The 21,772-nt window shown below is 34.2% G+C and overlaps 1 protein-coding gene across 4 annotated transcripts in view; it reads right to left on the bottom strand.

The window, feature by feature from the left end:
- The window catches only part of LOC145245720 (golgin subfamily A member 7-like), a 62,975-nt gene extending 42,689 nt beyond the window's left edge, over nt 1–20,286 (bottom strand). For 2 of the 4 annotated variants that reach the window (XM_080107260.1, XM_080107258.1), the window contains exon 1: nt 20,164–20,286. The gene's annotated coding sequence lies outside the window, so the exon portion shown is untranslated. Of the gene's footprint in view, nt 1–1,918; nt 1,970–20,163 lie in introns of those variants that run through there. The other 2 variants (XM_080107261.1, XM_080107259.1) reach the window with 2 other exon arrangements.
- Nucleotides 20,287–21,772: the final 1,486 nt, after the last annotated feature.

Genomic DNA, 21,772 nt, shown 5'->3' with positions numbered 1-21,772 from the left:
GTAAAATCTATCATTTTTTATGTTTATTCTCAGAGTTACCCCCTCCCTCATTCCAAATACATTGCTTGATGAGTTTCATACAAGAGATAAGTATGTGGTTTACATAATCTCCAGCCACAGAAATATATCCTTTGATGGCTTCGAATGACCATTCAAAATGGTTTTCATTATTTTAATCGAACTTTTTACATTTCGATGCAGCTCCTGTTGGACTCAAGCATCAAAATTCATGTTCTCATTTGATACTTGACTTATGGTTTAAACTTAAATTTAAGCCAAAAATGCTCTTCTATTTGCCAGTATAAAAATTTTTAAATTATTTTCAAGTTTTGAAGGTCCACAACATAAACAGATGACGGCCATAGGTTTATCAAATAATAATTGATTAAAAAAATGCATTTATTTGAAATGATTTTCTGGGAGTTACCAGGATTCTTTAAAAAGGACCAAATTTTCTTTCAATAAACCAGTGGAATCCAGTCAAGCCGTGTCTACAGACCGGTGTCGTAAAGGTGCCCCAGTGTGGGTGCTCATCTTTGCAACATTTTCCTCCACTCACGCACTTAACAAACATTGAAGAACACACAAACACAACTCATCACAGTATCATTTGTCAATCTATATTATACTTTATTTATTGAAATATTTCCAATCTTTTCACAGAACTATAATTAAAATATAAAAACAAATGAACATTAAGTCTCACAACTTTCAATGAATTATAATTCATTTAATTGAGCAGAAAAATTTTGAATACGATTTTATTGACCCCTGAAATTCACGGCTCTTAATTAATCGATCCAAACTTCTAATGAACCTCCTTGTTTTTACAAGAACTCTAAAATCTTCAAGAGCATTCTATGTTTTCCTATTGCTGTAAACCTTCCATTTGAAATATATATAAATTATCTCTTTTGTGAATTTATGCCTTCTTAACTCATTTTGTTTTGTTTACCGTATGATAATGTCCATTGTTTTTTCACATTTGAATATAAAACCTGCAAATTTTTTTCACTGAAACTATTTCCCTAAACCTGTCTCATCCTAAAAATATATCTTTCCTTACAAATAACCAAAACAAAAATCTCCAAAAACCTGTTGCGAACACTTCCTTAAAAACTAATAACTGCCTCCCATACATACGCGTTTCATACCAGTAACTACACCCACATTCCTAGCAAGATAGTGAAACTCTAGATTAACCAGGTAGTCAAAAGGTAGGCTATATGTGTGACAACAAAACTCAGCACCCTGCCATACCCCCTGAAAGACCTAAATTATCAAAAGACTTTGACTACACTTCGCCTGACATTCTCAACTAACCTGATTTTAACACCATGATTTTTTTTTTTTTACTCACCTTCACCCCAAACAAGGCATATCGTCACTTGGACATAAGGGCTACTAATTGGGACCAAGAAAGATTAATAAGATGTTGGTTTATGTTACATTTGAATTTCTGCATATCAGTACAGTCAGGGAAGCAGGTAGCAGGAAGGGAATTCCAAAGTCTAGCTGTTTGAGGGAAGAAGCTATTAGAGTAGAAAGCTTTCTGGCATTTAGGGACCTCAACAGTGAAAGAGGTGAGATTATGTTGCGAAGCGAGTTTGTCAGAGATATGTATGTTGAGGGGGCACAAGTGCAATGAGTTCAGGGCGCATTCCATTAAAAAGCTTATAAAACAGGCACAAGGATGCAACATTGCAATGATGGGATGGGTTGGAGCCTAGTTGACAAATCGGGACCTATGAGATTGGAGACCCTTTTTTGGACCCTACTCAAGAGGGAGAGACTAGTGGTAGATGCACCAGCCCAGATGTAGCAACAATATTCCATACATGGGTGAATGATGGACCTTGTAGAGGTACAGAATACTCTCAGATGTGAATAGTCTTCTAGCATGATAGAGGGAACCTACCTTCTTTGCAGCAGCCGTCACAGTGTCCTCAATGTATTTGTTCCAGTTCATATTGCCTGCGAATGTTAAGCCAAGGAGTTTGAAGGAAGAATTTTCAGGTAGGGTGTTATTTGTCATGGATATCAGTGGTTGGAGAAGCATCTTGTAATTGTTAAAGGAAAATAGTTTAGTCTTAGTAGCATTAAATATTACCATTCATTTACAGCCCTATTCCACTAGAGTCTGAAGGTCATCTTTGTGTGTAGCACAGTAGAATGAGGCACCAACAAATCCCACTGAAACCTGGAGAACAACCTAAAGGCTAAGATCACATAGCCTTTTAGGACCTAAGTCTAAAAAGAGTGATGAAAATCTGTGGCTGGTTCTGAGGCCACTTCAAAGCAATCATTAAAGCCAAAGGCAGGTATATAGAATGAAATCAACAGAATAAGTCATGCAGACAAACTTGTTAAACTTTGATAAATAAATATTTTACAAATGAAATTACTCAACTATATTATTTTTTTATGGCCAGTCATTTTGTAAATAAATATCGTCCATACTCTCTATTTTTGTGCCCGTCAAAATTTGAAAGAAAAAAATGTATCCATTTAATTTTAAAATGTATTTGTTCTAAATATTACTGCATATTAACAATTATTAATGTGTAGGAGTTTCATTATAAATATTTTTTTTATTTATATCATTTAGCAAAAATAAATAAATTATGATATCGTATTTAAAAAAAACAAAAACAAAGAAACATCATAATTCCTAAAAATAGAATAATGGGTTAAATTGTACTATAGGGGCCATTAGAATATCTCACCAATTTCACTTGACTTGCTCCAATATTGGACAAAAATCAATTCTTAGTACAAAAGTGTATTTTGGGCCAAGATCAAGATGTAGTATCTGTTCTGATATTGCACTTCAATTTTTTTGTTCTCAGTTAGTGGAGGAGAAATACTTCACAGCTGATACAATTTTCATTTTTGTTCCTTTTCTCCACATTAAAAAACAACCCCGGTGTTTAACTCTGCCCTCATGGGGAGGCAAAATAAATAGGAACAAAATGGTAGTTTTTATCCTGGAATAAATTATAATTTACATAAAACTAGGTTTATTCCAGACATTTTCCTTTTTGATAATTTGTTGTTCCTAAATTATAAATTAGTTTGTTTTAATTTCTTTTTATTTGGGAAGGAACAAATTTTAAAGAATTTAATACAAATCCTTCTTGAATTTGTATAAAATTCTATTAAAATTTGTTGTTTTGAGTCAAAAGTTTGTTTTTGTGCGTAATAACATTTTGAAAAAATAAATAAAGTTTTGGTACTACAAAAAAATGAATAAAGTCATGACTGCCAGGTATTAAAACATTGAATTAAAAAGCAATAGATAATTTCCTAGTTTTAGAATCATTTCTCCTAGCAAACACCTTGGATATCTTAGCACTAAGTGAAATTAACCTACACTCCTCCATCTCCTCTAACCACTTTAACATGCCTGGTTATCTCCCACGTTGCAGTAACGACTCAGAAAAACATATGCATGGACTATTTGATACACCTTTCCCTTAACTAGAGAATCCAAACTAGAATCAGATGACCAGGCCATCATGTGCTTTAGACTAAAATATGCAAAATAGTGTTAGCTATTTATATTTTCTCTACCATTCTCCCTCAAACTAGGACTCTACCAGAAGTCTCTGACAGCATAGATGCAGCACTCTCCCAAGATACTAGTGCCCAAGTACACGTGTTTGGTGACTTTAATGCCCCCCCCCCATAGTAATTGGCTTGGTTTCTCTAATTATACAGATGCAGCTGGTAAAATCACACATAGCTTTTCTATATCTCATTCCCAGTCACGTTCTTGATCAGTCTCCTTGATCGACGGGATCAGCAAGCCTCACTTTTAGATATATTTCAGACTACAGTTTTATATAACAAATGCTCATAGTCCACTTGAAAATCACCCTAAACTCTTAACTCCAAGTTGAATAACCATTACTCAAAACGATAAGGTACTATAAGAAAGCTGACTGAGAAGCCATAAGGGATCACATCAGAGATGCTCCATGGTGTAGTATCTTTTCTCTTCTTGCAGAACAGTGCAAATGAGGCTACTGAATGGTTCAAAGCAGCAATTCAAGTGCACGTTCCCCACACATAAATCCTTTAGTAAACCACGTTCTCCACAATAGTTCACCTCTGATTGTGCATCGACAAAAGTTTGTAGAAGCTAGAAATAATTGTAAGAGAGAAGTAGCCACAGCCAAGACAAGGTATTCAGAAGTCACTAGAAAATGTGTTGAGTCACAGAAATTAGGGACTTGTGATTTCTGGAAAATTTATAGCAGCATAGTAAATAATGGTCAATCAACAATTTCCCATCTATCCAAAAATCTAGAGATTGTCTACACGGCAACTGAAAAGACAAATCTGCTTGCTCTTTGAGTTGCCTCCAACTCCAGTTTAGACTAACTAACCACCCTTCCCAAATTTGCCTAATTAAAGCCACACTCAATGATCTGAAAAATCACCACTTCCCTTGTTTGTGATGCCATAAAAAACCTAGACACCATGAAGGCATGTGGGCCTGATCTTATCCCTGCTACACTATGGGATGGAATGATAAAATTGTCGCTCTACAAAAGACGACACGATTCCATTTCTGTTTGATGAAAACCAGCTTTCTTTTTTTTTTTTTTTTTTTTTATTGCAGACCATCTACTATTTGGCCAGTTATGTACAAATTCCAAAAGCGATAGGAATTTTTTATCATGTCTGAAAGCGACAAAATGTTCAACTTCTGCTCTCTACCAACCCAAGTTATGACAACAGGACCATTGCCAGCACTCTCAAAATACATCACTAGATTGCTACGAATAATAAGGATGTACCCAGAGTGATGAAAACAAAGTTTCTGACTACAGTTATGGTCTTTAGGGTGGTTTCAAGTGAGGGCCAAAATCAGCTTGAAAGTCAACACCAAATTGTCTCTAGGTGTGCTGAAGAGTGTATTGATCCCCAAGTGCAATCAGGTGGCTGCTGGCAGAACCTTGGTATGATAGCAGGACTTGGCGCCAGCCCAAAAGTCCAAAGAAACTTAGGCTGGACATCAGAAGAAGTGTTACAACATTGTACCCTTCTCTCACTGGCCTCTCTCCTCCTTCGACCCGAACCTGCAGGACTACTTCGTTTGGTTAAACATCGAGAATATCACCAACATGACCTCCCACAACACCAAAGCCAGCCTAATTAGCGCCATCTGCCAAATATTTGCTGAGCTCCCACAGGTGCTTGTGGAAAAGATATAATCCCAGTTCCGGACCCATATCGAAGCGGTGATTGAGGCTGAAGGCGGTTACATTGAATAGCTGTCAGCTCTACTACATAATCAAGTTACCTGAATTGATTGTTTTTCAATAAAAGTTTTAAAATAAAGCTGTAGTATTGTTTTTCTTAGGGCGACACTTTTCTTGCTCCAACCTGTATTAAAAAAGAAAAAAATGTTCTGCTGAGGTTGTTCCAGTTCTCTCCAAACTCTTCAACAAATGCCTTACTGAATCTTGCTTTCCTGACTGTTGGCAAATTGCTTCTGTTATACCAGTTTTAAAAAATTCTGGCAAGAGAACCAACCCACAAAATTATCATGCCATTAGCCTCCTCTCTCTCTTTGCCAAAAATCTTTGAGTCCTTAATCAAAAACTAGTTTGCCACCCCATAGATAATAGACTTCTTTTTGACCGACGGTATGGATTTAAGTAAGCCCGTTCTACTGCAAATATCCTAGCCCTAATCTCCAAATGTATATACCATGTACCAAATAAGGCAGGGGAGGTTAGGTCAGTAGCCCTAGACATATGTAAGGCCTTTGACAGAGTGGCACGATGATCTTATCAAAATGAAATTGTTGTATTACTGAATGCATACTTAACATAATCAAATCATTTTTTTATTTTTTATGTTATTACATTTTCACCCTGACAAGTCACAGTGTCATTTTGATATAGGGGGCTACTATCAGGGACCTAAGTTGCAAGGATATTATGTAGGGAGTTGAGCAGCAATATGTCTGTTTACATTACACAAACTTCTGCATGTCAGTACAGTTGGGGAAGCAGGAACTCAGAAAGGAATTCTGAAGTCTAGCAGCTCTGGCTTTCTGACAACTGGGGATCTCTACTCTGTAGGGGTGGGACTTTGCTGCTTGTCAGGTTTGTAGGGGGTATTTACGTCAACGGGATACAAGGGCTTGTAATTCGTCAGAGCATCCACCATTAAAATACATGTAAAACAGAGGGAGAAAACATTTTGTCGATGGGACAGAAGTTGGAGCTTAGATGATAGTTCAGGACCTATCAGGTTGGCGACTCTTTTGAACCCTGTCCAGGAGTGACAGACTCATAGCAGATGCACCAGCCTAAATATGACAAAAATACTCCATAAATAGGCAAATAAAGAGGCGTAGGATACTTTCAGGCATAAGTAACTTTCTAGTACGATAAAGAGAGCCCACCAGCCCACTGAGGCTCGTTCTAGGACTTCAATATTGGTGATGTGACTCTCCCAGGGGGTTTTCAAAATCTGCCTCAGTTTAGTTTGCTGAATGCATTCCAGATTTCAAGGAGTGTAGAGAGGATCACTGCCTGGAACACCATTATTTTGGTTGCTATCGTTAGTGTGTGGTTGTTAAATACGCGGCAGTTGAATTGACCAAAGGTAGAGTGGGATGTCCTGATCCAGTTCTCCACGTCCTTCTTGCATGTGGGAGCGAGCAGATGTTAGAATGATCCCTAGATAGGAGAACTGGTTCACTTCTTCTAATGGTTGGTTAGTTTGGGCGCATCAGTTCTGGTGGATGTTGGATGGGGGTCTTGGTCGTGTTGGCATCATAAGACGTTCATAGGCAGAGTTGTATATGTCTGGTAATGACTGCACATCCTCTGCCGTCTGACCTGGGGTGGCATTGTCGTTAGCATACTGCAGTTCTCACACTGCACACAAGGTAGTCTTAGCTCTAGTGAGGAGATGAGAGTGATTGAAAATACCTCTTTACATATGGAATCGTAAGTCGATTGAGGGTGTGTTCGGGGGAATCTCGTTGAATATTGCTGCCATGTAAAGTGAGAAACATGGAGCTAGAACACAACCATGCTTTAGGCCACCGTTGATGGGAAATGGGCCTGAGAGTTCAGATGGCAGACTCTCCCGGCCATTCCGTCATGGAGGATATGCACCAGTTTAACGAAGTTGGGTGGACAACCATATCTGGCGAGGACAGTCCACATAACAGGTCATGGCACATTACCGAAGGCCTTTTTCAGATCCTAGAAGATGAACATGATGGGTTGTGGTTGTTCAAGGTTTTTCTCTTGTAGTTGTGCACAGAAGATCATATCTATAGTTCTGCGGGAAGGTCGAAAGCCACATTGGGACTTTGGTAGGACATCTGGCACTTCTACAATATCAGAACGAAATTTTGTAGTCGATAAATGGAGTTTTCAGATAAAAAACAATGATTTCTACTGATTTTTTTGTCAATTCTAATAAATTACAATGGTAGTTTCCAGATTATGCAGTCAAAGTTATCTGAATATTACTGAATTATTATAAAAAAAAAAAAAAAAAACCCAACTTTAATCATGTTAAGTGAAAAATTGCAACCATCTTGTTTTTATAAAATAAATCAAAATGGAAAATTACCTTCCTTTTGAACTCTCCTGTCTCTTACATAAACAAATAGGATCGTTTTCTTCAAATACTATCTTCTTCAATATATAATTTTCTACCTCATCAAATTTTCATAATTTTTGGATATAATCATCTTAAAAATATGAGGAATATGTAGATACTATTGTTTTTATGTAAAATTCAGTATTCAAAATTTCATTCTGATAGTGTAGAAGCGCCGGACATCTTCTGCGAGGATAAGGAGGTGATCAAGAAGAATCTGGGTGAAAATTTTACTCGTGATGCTTAGTAGTGATATTCCTCCGTAGTTGTTGCAGTTCTCCTGTCCCTCTTCTTAAAGATGTGTAAATTCAAAAATTTTTAAGGTGAGATTTTTTTAAAATTAATATTAATGATTATTTATCGAAATCCAAAAAATACTAAGACTGAACTTAAAAAAAATATTTATTTAAAAACAAATTACCAAATTAAATCCGCCAGAATGCATTCGGTTTCTTCATAAACATGTCAACCATTTTAATCTTTTGTTGATATTAGTTGTATTTTTCCTAGAATTGTCCGTCTGTGACACACAATACCATGGGGCTGCTTCTTAGCTGATTATAACATGGTCATTTTTAAATCTAACGTAAATAAGTTCCTGTTGAGCCGTCCTCTTAAATAATTAAGCCCTACCCAAGTTCCACCATTACTGATCATGTTGTCTTACCATTCACATAACACTTAATTAACCCGGTTTAATTAAAAAAAAAAAACATATATATATATATATCCCTCGCATATTTAATGAAAACTATCTTTAAAATACAAATTAATTTAAAAAATGAATAAATATCGAAAATTTCATGAAAATCTGATCATTAGTTGATTTTTGCTAGATTTATTAAACACACATATGGTTACACTTCTGAAGCAATCACTACAAAGGAACCTTATTTTAAAACGTCGATAATGTAAACACGATTTTAATCGCATTTTTTTTTTTTTTTTGTGCGTTGAAAAGAAATTAAAAATCATTAGTAGTTTAAGCTTTTTTTCAAAAATGGTGCAAAAGTTGTGATAATATTAACTTATATTAGTGACGTCGTGTTACATATGTAAGAAGGGGAGGGGTTAATTCTATGGTATACATTGGAGGTACCTCGTGAAACTTCCAATTCACTTCCGGTTGCTTTTTCGTTTTTTAAATGATATTTTTACGGTATCTTTTGTTTATTAAATTATTACATGAAAAATACAGAATAGGTAAAGGAAGCCCCCTCCCCATATGCTAAGAAGGTCATTTCTAGATAACATAATTTAGAAAAAACATTTTTAACATGAGAAGGAGAACCGGAAGTAAAGTGGACACAGCAATCGTAAAGATAACCATGAAATTGATGCAGTAGTCCTAACTGAATTCGAACCAGACACGCCGATCCCCACCGTCCGGGCCCATTATATCACACCAGACACACCACTGCAATCATAATAAATAGCAGCTGTAGATGATGATTGATGATCATGATGCAGAATGGAATCATCATCATCATCGTGAGCAGATTAATACTTGTTGATAAATCTTTAAATGCATTTACATTTGAATCTTTACAAAAAGAAAATGCTTTGATTAATTAAATAAATCAAAGAAAAATCATTTTATTATTTTATTCTTTGATTTTTTGCGCAACAAACGAGATGGAAAAATTGTGAAATGTTGCTTCAACGTGTTTATTTATTTATATATTTTTGCATAGTAAATTTTTACGGCCTGCCCCAGCGTATTATAAACACCCCAACCTCCCTATGTTAAGAACAGCTTTCGGAATAAACACCCCAACCTCAAAAGCTGTTCTTAACATGGAGAGGTTGGGGGTGTTTATTCCGAAAGCCGTTTTTAATATGGAGTGATTGTTGAGATGTTTATACTATGCTGGATCAGATCGTAAAAAATACCTTTTGCACTTAGCTTTTTTAAAAAAACGAAATTTAAAATAGGCTAAACGGCTTAAAAAAAAAAAAAAAGGCTAAATTCGCGAAATTTGGCATCAAAAGATCGTGTAGTTCTAAAGTGGGTGGATCATTTACTAGAACGTTCAATTAGAAACTCTGCAAATATTTAAATATTGACATTTTTTCCCCATTTTTTTTTATAATCTGGTAGATTAGTGTCCATTCGATAATAATCCGCTCAAAAACTGAAAATAAATAAATAGAGTGGGGCAAGATTCTTCAAGTCCGCCAAACGATTGTGGTGCTTAAATTAGACGAGAAAGAGGGGGGGGGGGTTTAAGAAAATTCTCTTCCTAGTCCCCTTTTTTTAGACGAGAATAAACACCGGTCGCGTGAGAGAGTTGCAATAGTTTTGTCGGTGATGAAAGAACGTAGTCAATTTAGTAGAACGTTATAATTGAAAACTGATCCCCGATGATGAAAGTCATAAAAGATTAAAAAAAAACAACTTTTTTTTTTTTAAATCTGAAAGTTTGTAATCGATGAGATTAACGTGAAAAAAAAGTGTAAATTGTGTAATTTAGAGGTGACGGTCAATTTTCTAAACTTACGCCAATATCGTTGCTTTAAGTAAAAACAATATTACGTACTTGTCATGCCGAAAATATTAATATATCCAAAATTTACGAAAAATCATTCGATAGAAATTTATTTCTAGTTAAAAGTAATTTTGACGGAAAATTGGGTAAAATCGCATTTTTCTTAGACGTTATAAAGTAGGCAGTTAGAGTCTACACGCAGGGGGCATAACTCCGAAACGAATATTTTAGATTGGAGGTGGAGGAGGGGTGTTGCGGCGGACAGTCGCTACAACATCCCTTGTCTCTCCACAGCCCCGGCCCCGCTACCCCAACAAATGTAAAAAGAATTTTTGTGAAATATTAAACGGCAAACGGTTCTTCTGCTCGGTTAATGTCGGTGCGTTACTTACGGAAAACGGTTAATTAAACTGCAGAAGCGCCTGTTAAAAACTATACACCCCCTCCAAAAAAGAACTTAAAACATAAACCGGTAGCCTCCACACAAAAAAGGTGGCCATAAAGTGGGTGCATTTCTTCATATCTTGAAAACTACTTGTTTCCTGGATTTTAAACATAGTGGCAATTTTAAAGGATTTTCCGAGGGTGGAAAGAAAGTCGCCTCCCCCTTCCCCCCAAAAAGGTGGGCATAAAGTGGGTGCTCATTTTACGTTAAATTATTATAGAAAAGTGATCCCCAGCCTTTTTTAAACTAACATTTCTTTATATCTTAGGAACTACTCGCTTGCAGTAATTTTAAACGTTATTTTCGTTCTCAGCGCCCCTGAAAACCTTAACAAGTAGTAATTTTAAAGGATTTTTTGAGGGTGGAAAGATTCTTCATATTTACCGAATAAAGATAGGGAGACATAGTTTTGAAAGCCGAGTTATAATAATTTTTTTTTGTAAGTTTCCGAATACTTTTTGATTGTATTTGAAAGATTAAAGACTAAAATTAATTTCCCAAAGGAAAAAAAATATTTGTACACGTGAAAAAAAAAAAAAAAAAATGTTATGATCAAAATGTTTTCATGGCGAGCTAAAAAATTCAAAGTTAAATAAATTCATTGTAAAAATCTTTGAAAGATAAATATTAGTTTTCTGGATCTATTTCCAAGATAATTAGTAAAATCCTAAGATATTGAATTAAAAAAAAAATAAAAAAATAAAAAATAAAACACCTTGCAGCAAATCGCAACAAACGGAAGTTTTGTAAACACAGATTATACGGACGCTCCAAATCTGAGAGTCGAAAGGCTGTCTGAAAACGACGTTATGTAATTAAAAGGAGGTAGCGGATACTGTAGGGGCTGCCAAACGATTGTGAAAAATGGACCGCATGTTTCCGTGACGTCAGATTTGTGTTAACTATACGAACTATGGAAAAGCAGAAGCGACTTAATGATTTTTTAAAACCTTTGTTTATCTTCTTCAAACTGCAATTAATAATTAATCTTTGTTATAATTTTGTTAGGTTTTAAGATTTACAGTTTAATGATTAATAATATTATAAACATTTGTAATTAAATATAAAATACGGTTTTACTGAAGTTCATTTGATTACCTACGGGGTTCCATATTTTGTTCGGTAAAAAGAGACAAACAAAATATGAGGGGGGTGGGCTACAAAATGTTTAATATTTATGCAATATTTTCAAATTGGTTTTAATCTGGCGATAAAATAGCTGACAAGAGTCATGTTTATATTAAAACTTAATATTTAAAAAAAATTTAAACAATTAATTAAAAATCTATGTTGTATAACGGAACATTTTGAAATAATGGAATTTTAATCGTTTTAATCTTTGAAAAATCAATTAATTTTAGGAAGTTTCTTTTTCTTAGCAATTCAACTGATTATAGTATATACTAATTCGAAAAAACGCTATTAAAAAAAAACAATATTAAATTTATATTTTTTTAATTGCAACTTCAAGGTAATTTTTTGTTCAATATGTGTATTTAAATTTAAAAAAAATAAATATGTTTTACTTGTTTGAACTCTTATGTTTCATAATAAATAGAACTTTCGATAGATTTAAATGTATTTTGTTCAAATTTCGAAAAAATAAATAGGTGGGGGGGGGCACGCACTAAAAAATATTTCCCCTCGTATATTTTAGGAAAACTGCATTATATATGTAATTTCATTCTAAAATGGATAAGTATCGAAAATTTCACAAAAATCTGACCATTAGTTGATTTTTGCTAGATTTATTAAACACGGGTATGTTTTCACGTTCGAAATGCTTATTACATGGGAACGTTATTTTAAAGCGCCAATTATGTAAACAAGATTTTCGTCTCGCAATTTCATTATTTTCGTACAATGAAAAAAATTTTTTTAATTATTACTAGTTTATTTTGCCCTTCTTTCAAATGGTACAAAAGTTATATTGATAATATTAATTTATAATAAAGTTACATCGTTTTACATATAGGAGGGTAAGTCTGTGGTGACTTTTGGTAGTGCCTAGGGTACTGTTTTTCTTTTTTTTTTCCCCCTAGATGTGCATCCGTACATTCTTATCCTGAACGTTTGTAACATTTTTACCATTTTTTTTTATTTAATCTTTTTCCTATGTTCCTGTTTTTAAATTAAATTTTTTTTTATTTTTCAAGATTATGTAAAAAATTATGTTATGCTGAAAGTTTCACATTCATGCAACCAAGGAAAATATTAGAATCTCACATATAAAAATTATGCAAAACCTGTAATTTAAAAAAAAAAAAAAATATATATATATATATATATATATATATATATTTTGCAATTATGATTTTTTGTGTGTGAAAATATTATATAAACAATGCTTAATTCAATAATAATATCGGTAGTTTAAGAAATTCATTTTTCTTCAAGTTATATCGAATTCATTAATACAGCCTTTAGGAGTTTGTTTTTTTTTTTCGTAATATTCCTGTAAAAATTAAATAATTTTTTATTTATTGTTACAATTTACGATGCTTTATTTTCATAAAAAAGCAAAAATAAATTTATGCATTTTTTTTTTACTACTGAAAACAATAACTTTAGCAAAGGTATTTTTTATTTAACCGAAATAATACATTTTCAGTAAGATTTAAATAAAAATAATCGGTTCATTACATTCCGTGATCATTATTTGATAAATACTGAAAATTTCATTAAAATTGGTTAATTTCCTGATATTATGTGAATTTTTAAGTAAAGAGAGGGGTCAAAATGTTTATACATTTTGAGCATCGGCATTTATTTTGCACGTACCTAGATATATTTAAAATATCGATTTGTTGACATTTGTCGATTTGCTTAACAAGCACGATCTTTTTTTTTTTTTTTTTTTTTTTTTTTTCCACCAATGCAAAATTTGTATGTGTATATTTGACAAAAGGTGTTTTCTCGTATCTAGTATTTTTAATAAGTACATTTTTTAGTCTGTTTCTCGTCTCTATGGGACTTAGAGACATTTAAAAATATTAACCGATTATTTATCGAAATCCAAAATTTACTAAAACTGAACTTATAAAAAAAAAAATACATAAATAAAAAAAATTATTTAAAAAATAAATTACCAAATTAAATCCATTAGAATGCATTCGGTTCCTTTGTAAACCTGTCAGCCATTTTAATCTTTTGTTGATATTAGTTGTATTTTCCTAGAATTTGGGCCTGCTTCCCAGCTGACTATGGCATGGTTATTTTAATTTTAAATAATTAAGCACTACTCAAGTTCCACCATTACTGATCATGTTGCCTTACCATTTACATCAAGCTAATCAAGAACCTTGATTCCAGTAAAGCAACTGGCCCTGATGGCATTCCAGTTATAGTGCTGAAAAAGCTCCAACCAGAACTTGCCCCCATACTTACAAAACTGTTTAAGCGTTTCCTTAAGGAGAAGTGCTTTCCAACACCCTGGAAAACCTCATCAGTATGCCCTGTATTTAAGAATTCAGGTGAAAAGTCATCTCCCTCCCAGTACAGACCAATAAGTCTCCTGTGTGTCATGAGAAAGTTGTTGGAATCCATACTAAATAAAGAAGTAGTCAACCACCTCAACAGAAACAACCTTCTTAGTGACATGCAATATGGTTTCCGCTCTGCAAGATCTACAGAAGATGTGCTAACGGTTATATCACACAGGATTAGTGAATCTCTTGACAAAGGTTTCCTTTCCAGGGCAATTGCTCTTGACATATCGAAGGCCTTCGATAAGGTATGGCATAAGGGCCTACTTCACAAGATTTCCAGCTACGGTATTACTGGAAATGTTTTCTCAATTATTAAATCATTTCTCTCCGATAGGTTCATAAGAGTAGTGGTTGATGGGCAGAAATCAGAGGCCCACAGTATTAATGCTGGAGTCCCTCACGGGTCCATCCTGGGCCCAACTCTCTTCCTGATCTACATCAATGATCTCCCAAAACACATACTTAAATCAGTTGTTGATATCTATGCTGATGACACGACCATCTATGGCAACACATCAAAGGCTGTAAATGACAAAGTTCTCTCTAGTTCTCTCTCCTCTGATCTTGAGCACGTGGTACAATGGAGGAAGAGGTGGCTGGTCACTTTTAATGCATCCAAAACCAAGCTCCTATCTTTACATCATCAACGCTCTGATCCCCATCTGGCATCAATTGAAATGGATGGCTCTCGTTTTGGAGAGGCTACATGTTTTGACAAGCTTCTGGGTTTGACCTTTACTCCTGATCTAAAATGGAACACGTACATCAAATCTGTTGCCAGGGACGCTGGGAAAATGGTGGGATCCTTCTACCGCTCCAGAAGATATCTCACTACTGATGCAATTCTCTATCTTTATAAAAGCCAAGTACGTCCAAGGATGTAGTACTGCTGCCACATCTGGGCAGGAGCTGCTAAAAACAGCCTATCCTGCCTTGACAGAGTACAAAATAGACTTCGTGGTTCAGTGGGGGATGCCCTTTTCTTTTCCCTGCAACCTCTCTCCCACAGAAGAGACGTTGCAAGCCTGTCTTTGTTTTATCGCTATTTCCATGGCAGGTGCTCGTCTGAGCTCCAATCCCTCGTCCCCCCTCGCCAATCTTTCACGAGAAACACCCGTCTCTCTGAAACTACTGTCAATAATTTTCCCCACTCTTCATCTGTGCCTAAATCCAAACGTAGATTCCATGAGCAAAGCTTCTTTCTTAGAACTGCACGCCAGTGGAACTCTGCCGCTTGCCTGTTTCCCACCTGACTACAACTTGGACGTCTTCAAGTCCAACATAAACAAATTCCTGACAAACCGCCCCCTTAAGTAAGACACTCTATCAAAACCCCCAATACTAATGATTACTACAATACTATCTCATTGATTACTGTACACGCAATAACTCTTATCCCTGAGTGGCCTTCGGGCCTTGATAAGTGGTGACCCCCATGTAAAAAAAAAAAAAAAAAAAAAATTTACATAACACTTATTAACCATGTTTAATTAATCGTAGGTTGAATGTCAAAACATTGATAATGATGTGACATTACCGAGGAAATGCAAAATCCGACATCCGTATACATGAAACGAAATAAGTTTTAAGAAGTGACTCACCTTTTAATAGTTGCTGTTTTAAACATTGTTACATTAAAAAACAAGTAGGGTAAATGTGTACTTTAGCGTCGTAAATTATTTGACAGACAAACAATTATAAAAACTATTCATTTTTATATAAAACACATTATTAGACCCAGAGGCTGAAATAAAAACAAAAAAAAAATTTTCATTTTTATTATTTTTTCATCATTTTTATTAGACTAAATGTACGACATTCGAGTTTGAAAACGTATTTTGTCTCAAATATCCAGATGTCGCATTTTGCATTTCTCAAGTGACATCACCTTTTGGCGGCCATGTTAGCAATGTTTCGACATTCGATTTACGCTTGTCAAGATAGCCATCAACCCTTATCCTAAAGCGGTGACTCCCTTGAAAAAAAAAAAATAGGGTAAATTAATTATTTCGTGGTTCATCGAAATTTGAAAACAAGTGTCGAATAAGAAGTTGGTTATATATTTATTTCTTTACTACTTTTTCGGTTTGTTGTCTATAGTAAAACATGCCAAAATGAAGAATCATTTCAAGGTAAAATTAGTTTAATTTTTAGATAAACACGACATCGGGTCAAACTCGATGGCCATTTTGTTTCGCTTCGGTTTCTTCACATTACAGACACTTTTTAAGTGTGCTTTTCTCAATTTTAGATGCATAATACTAACTGGACTTTTAGTGGAAATGATTAATTTAGTAAGATATTACGAAAACATAAAACTGCTTTTAATGCCTAAACAGATTGTTTTCTTGTGGTCTTCAATAGCCGCGACTTTTCTACATTGCCAAAATTAGTTTTTTCGTAATTAAATTATCAATCAAACGATACCGTAATAATTAAATTTAACTCATCATAAAGGCGAAACAAAAAGACTTCTGGGCAACTAATTAATTACTAATATGAACGTGTAATCACACCAAATCTGCGAAATCAGAATTAATTGTAATTAATAACTAAACTATTCTGTGGATAATCTTGGATTAGTTCGAGTTTTTCAATTATACACTGACTTGACCTTCTAGTCTCTTTTGGGACACTGGATACTCCTGTAAAAAGTGCCTACGTGGGCAATCTATAATGGAAGCAAGAGTGGGGCAATATCCAACCGCACATTGGACCAGCGTGGCAAAAAGTTCAAGACGACTAGAAACAATGCCAGGATGAGCAGAGAAAGACTACAATTATTTCAAAGTTTATCTTTTTCTGGGATCAAAATGTAGTATCTGTTCTGCCCTTGATCAGTGAAGGAATGGCTAATCACTTGAGGTGCTCCTACCGGGATATGTCACATTCCCCATCCATGGTGGAAACTAGGTAGATACATATTTGATCCATTACTGAAGGAAGCCCCCAAAACCAGCAGAGATTAGACCATTCCTGTAATAACCTGGTCTTTGTTGATTTTGCGGTGCAGTTCTAGGAGGTCCATTCTCCTAGGCTTCGCCTTCTCTCTTTGAGAAGGGGTTAGTTATTGCTAATGGCCTGAGGCGTCTTCACCGGGGAATGCCGACGAGACTGTCCAGGCACTTTTTTTTTTTAAGTTAGAGTTCTCAATCCCACTTTCCGACCCTGGTGTCTAAGTTCTTGCAGTGAGAGAGAACTGAACAACCATTATTTAAGGTGGGGGAGTATGAATTCATACTTTTCCCAAGTATATTTATTAGTGAAAGTGGTGCAGATGCACTGATGATGCAGTCAGCCCAACAGTGTTGGGCCCCAACACAACAATAACTCGTTATTCATGTAAAATAACACGTTAAATTTTTACGTAAAATGGAGCAAGTCCGGAGTTCAACCTATAAAAAAAACATAAATAAAAAAACTCAGAAAAATATTTGTGATGTAGATGTACGCACCCGTCACGAAACCCGGATGTCATATTCATGAAAAAAAAAAAAAAGTCACGTAAATTGATCAACTTGTTTTTGTTGTAATCTTTTTAACCAAGAAAATCAAAAGGTACTTATGCACTTATGTTACCGTGCTGAAATAATAAGGGACTTCTGCATTTATCAATCCGCGATTTCCATTAAGTTACTCGGGTTCTTCAAAATCAATGCTCGAAGAATCAAGCTACCGGAAGTGGATACGGTTGATATAAATACGGAACAGAAGCATGACAAAAAATATTTATGAAAAACTTTCCCGTTTTCATTAATGAAATAATTAATATATTATTTCAAAAACACTATAGAAATTTAAAAATTGGAACTTTTTGTTTTATTTGATAATACAAGTTTTTTTTTGTGATAAAGTATTTTTTTAAATAAAGGTAAAATTTTTACGACATGCACCAGCGTATTATAAACACCCCAACCTTCCCATGTTAAGAACGGCTTTCGGAATACCCCCCTCCAAACCTGGAAAGTCGTTGTTAACATGGGGAGGGGGTGTTTATTCCGAAAGCCGTTGGGGTAATTGGGGGTGTTTATACTACGCTGGTCGCTGGGGCTGGGCAGATCGTAAAAAAATACCAAATATATGGTTTCGTTTTTTCATATTTATATTAACTGTCCACTTCCGGTAACTTGATTCTTCTAAGCACTGATTTTGGAGATAACCTGCATTACTTAATGAAGTTCAGTGGTCGTCGCCATTCTTAACATGGGGAGGGGTGGGAGTTTATAACAATTTGTGTTTTTTTAAGGCTCACCCGGTCGTTTCCTGCTCTTTCCGTCATCTGCCCCCTGGCACAGCCGAGTAGCTTCGGGGAAATCGCAAGTCGATAAATGCAAAAGCACCAATAATGTTAACACGGGGAGGAGACCGTGTTAACATTATTATTCTCTACTTTTGCCTAGCAATTTAATAAAAATAGATATCGTAAAACTTGTAATTTAACTTAAACAGCATGAAAAATAATTTAAAAAAAAATAGCACGGTAACATAAGTGCATAAGCAGCAAATCAAATTTATGAGGAACCAAAACGTTGTCTTAATCTATCATGTTTAATAAATAAAAGGATACAACTCGATTCGAACTACCGAGAATAAAACCAGCTTTGTAATGGCTACGATTTACTATTAAATTCGCTAAAAAAATATCGTAAAAAATGATTTCCTATAAAAATATATATATATACTCGATCAATTTAGATGAATTTTAGAATATGACATTTTCGTTCCATGACAGGTAAGTGAAGTGAATCATAATAATTTTTCTGCACTTTTAAAAAATTAGGTTGGACTTTAGATTTACACCATTAATTTATTAATTTCGTTTCGCTGAATCCGCGAGTTACGTATTTTATCCCCCCCCCAAAAAAAAAACAGTTAAAAAATCCAATGTATTCGATTAAATTATTTTATGGGTGTTACCGCTAGTGAACTGTTAGTTTTTTTGCACATATTAAATGAAAAGCAAAAAAAGGAATATTTTATTTAAATAAGAAATCAGTAATATTTTTTCTTCCTTTTTATTTATACGATAAATAAATATTCACCATTCATTAGTGAAGTTGTGTTTTCAGAGTCCCAAATTCTCTTTCCAAAAGAGATGTCTTTATTCGATTTATCGTTTTAAAATTACATGGAAATTTAAGATGCAGTTAAAAATATAAAGATTTTTGTATCTATTATTATTATTATTATTATTGCGTTTTGCTAATTTTAATCTTAGAAAAACAATTCTTTTTAAGTCATAATGAGGAAGGGGAATAGACGGAATTTTTTAAAATGGGATAAAAACAAACAAAAAATAAATAAATAAAATAATATTAATTATTAAATTAAATCTAACGAATATTTCTTAATTTGTTCGACTCATAAAAACTACAAATCAAACGATTTCTTGCAATGAGAATTTTTGATGCTGAAAACGTACAAGTAAATTATTGAAATAAATTCATTCATTAATAAATAATAAAAATACAGACGAATTATTTTTTAACTGTCGGACGTTTAAAAAGAACTATTTAAAATTAAATTACATTAAAACATTATTACAGCTAAATATACACAAATAATAAATATTAAAAGGTGACTTCTCTTTAAAAATATATATATAAATAAGCAAATAGATAATTTTTTAAAATACCCTCCTTAAAAAAAAAAATCAGAATATTTTGTTTTGTTTCTTTTCCGATTTGAAGCAAACAGTGTTTAATTTGTGGGGGTCGTTAACAAACAAAAAAAACTAATAAAAAAAATAGCATCGAAAACTTAAAAATACAAAAATGTCTATTCAATAAATAACAATCGTTTTGGCTGTTTAAAAATAAATTTTAGCAAAAATAATTAAACGTTGGAGTTAAAAAACGAATGACAACATTCGATGATCGATGCATCCGAAAGAGTCCGTGACGAGAGGAGGTAACACTACTGCAACAGAGTCTGCCTTTTTTGAAGAATGAACAGCTAAAAAAATTAAAACTAGGATCTAAATGAACACAGATCTTAATTAAAATGAAACCAGAGGAACTGATATTTCATTTAGAGCATAAAATCAGTTGGCATTACTTTAACGAAAGGAATAATTATTAAAAAAATAAGCAGAACTAACCTCAAAGACAGCCATTATCATTTTGTGACATCCGGGTACTGGTGACACTCATTTGTAGGTAATACAAAACGATCGCTTTCTACATTCTACGGAAGCCTATATAAGCCAAAATATAATAATTTTATCTATTTTAAGAACAACTGTAATTTAATGGAAAACGTCGAGTTTTTTTCCCCCGGATAATTACAGATTATAGATTATACATAAAATCTAATAATTTTTAGCGATTAAATTCATGTGATTATTTCATTGATTGGATTATTTTTATAAACTATCTTTTAAACATCTCAAGTCTTGATAGAGTTAAAAACCAGCTTTGAAACCTAGTTGGTGATGCCCTTTTCTCTTCCCTGCAACCTCTTTCTCACAGAAGAGACGTCGCGAGCCTATCCCTGCTCTATCGTTATTTTCATAGCAAATTCTCAACTGCATTCCAATCTATGGTTCCCCCCTTGCCTAACTTTCACAAAAACAACTCTACTAGTTACAACCATTATATACTATTTCCCCAACTCTCTAACTGTGCCTAAATCTAAACGCAGATTCCATGAACAAAGCTTCTTTCCTAGAACTGCCCGCCTGTGAAACACTGTTCCTCTGTCCTGCTTCCTAGTTGAATGCAACGTGATAGCCTTAAAATTCAATGTAAACAAGTTCTTGTTGACTTGTCCCCATAAATAATCAAATTCTACCCAATTTACACCATTAAAGATTACTACATTACCACCTTACATTCATTAACCCTTATCCTTGAATGGCCTTCAAGCCTTGATAAGGTGTGACTCGCTTATAAAAAAAGCATCATCAGAATTGTTTATTCAGCAGTGACTCGCCATTGTTTGGAAGCATGATGGATAGCAAAATAAAAGTGGGGAAAAAGTGTTTGTACGATCTTTCTTTAACCCCCTCCCCCTATCTCTCTCTCTCTCTCTCTCTCTCTCTCTCTCTCTCATACATTAATTTTTTTTAACCCACCTCTCCCTCCCGACTTCTCTCTTGGAATCGTTTCAATAAAAATGTTGCATTTCTGCTGTGTTTAAAAGAATGATGACACACTGATATAAGAAAATATAAGAATATATCTTCACTGTCATTAACGGTTATGGATGGCTAGTTGTTAGGAGGGAGAAATACGCACCGGAATTCAATGGGTTGATTTTTCTTGGACTCAAATTATCAACTAACCAATATTTTTTTAATTTTTATTATATAACCATTTGTGACCACTTGAAACGCTCCCTTGTGACGACATTTGCACGGTAGTCACATCCCAAGGGCGTTTTATTTGGCCATTGTTGTTTTACTGAATTGACCTGATTTTGGTTTGATTAGATCATACTTCTGTAAGCTTACAAATATCAAACATTTTACTTTTCTTCTTTTTGACAATTGATCAAGTTTGTTGTTTCTTCCCATACAGTCAGATTCATAATTTTTATTCAAATGACCTTTTGGTACATTTGATAATTATTTTATGTTGTTTCTTGCATTTGTCGCCAGGTGTACATCTTTGTCAAAATGATTTCTCAGTGCACACAGCCTAGGTATTTAACAAAAGAAGAAAGAAAGCGAAAAGGAAAAGGTCACTGCTACTTGTTTGGCCTAGTTT

This window comes from Euprymna scolopes, chromosome 23 (genome assembly GCF_053919585.1).
Source record: "Euprymna scolopes isolate OS-2025 chromosome 23, ASM5391958v1, whole genome shotgun sequence".
Lineage (NCBI taxonomy): Eukaryota > Metazoa > Mollusca > Cephalopoda > Sepiida > Sepiolidae > Euprymna > Euprymna scolopes.
The sequence above is the reverse complement of the archived record's forward strand: the minus strand, read 5'-3'. Positions and strand labels throughout refer to the sequence as shown.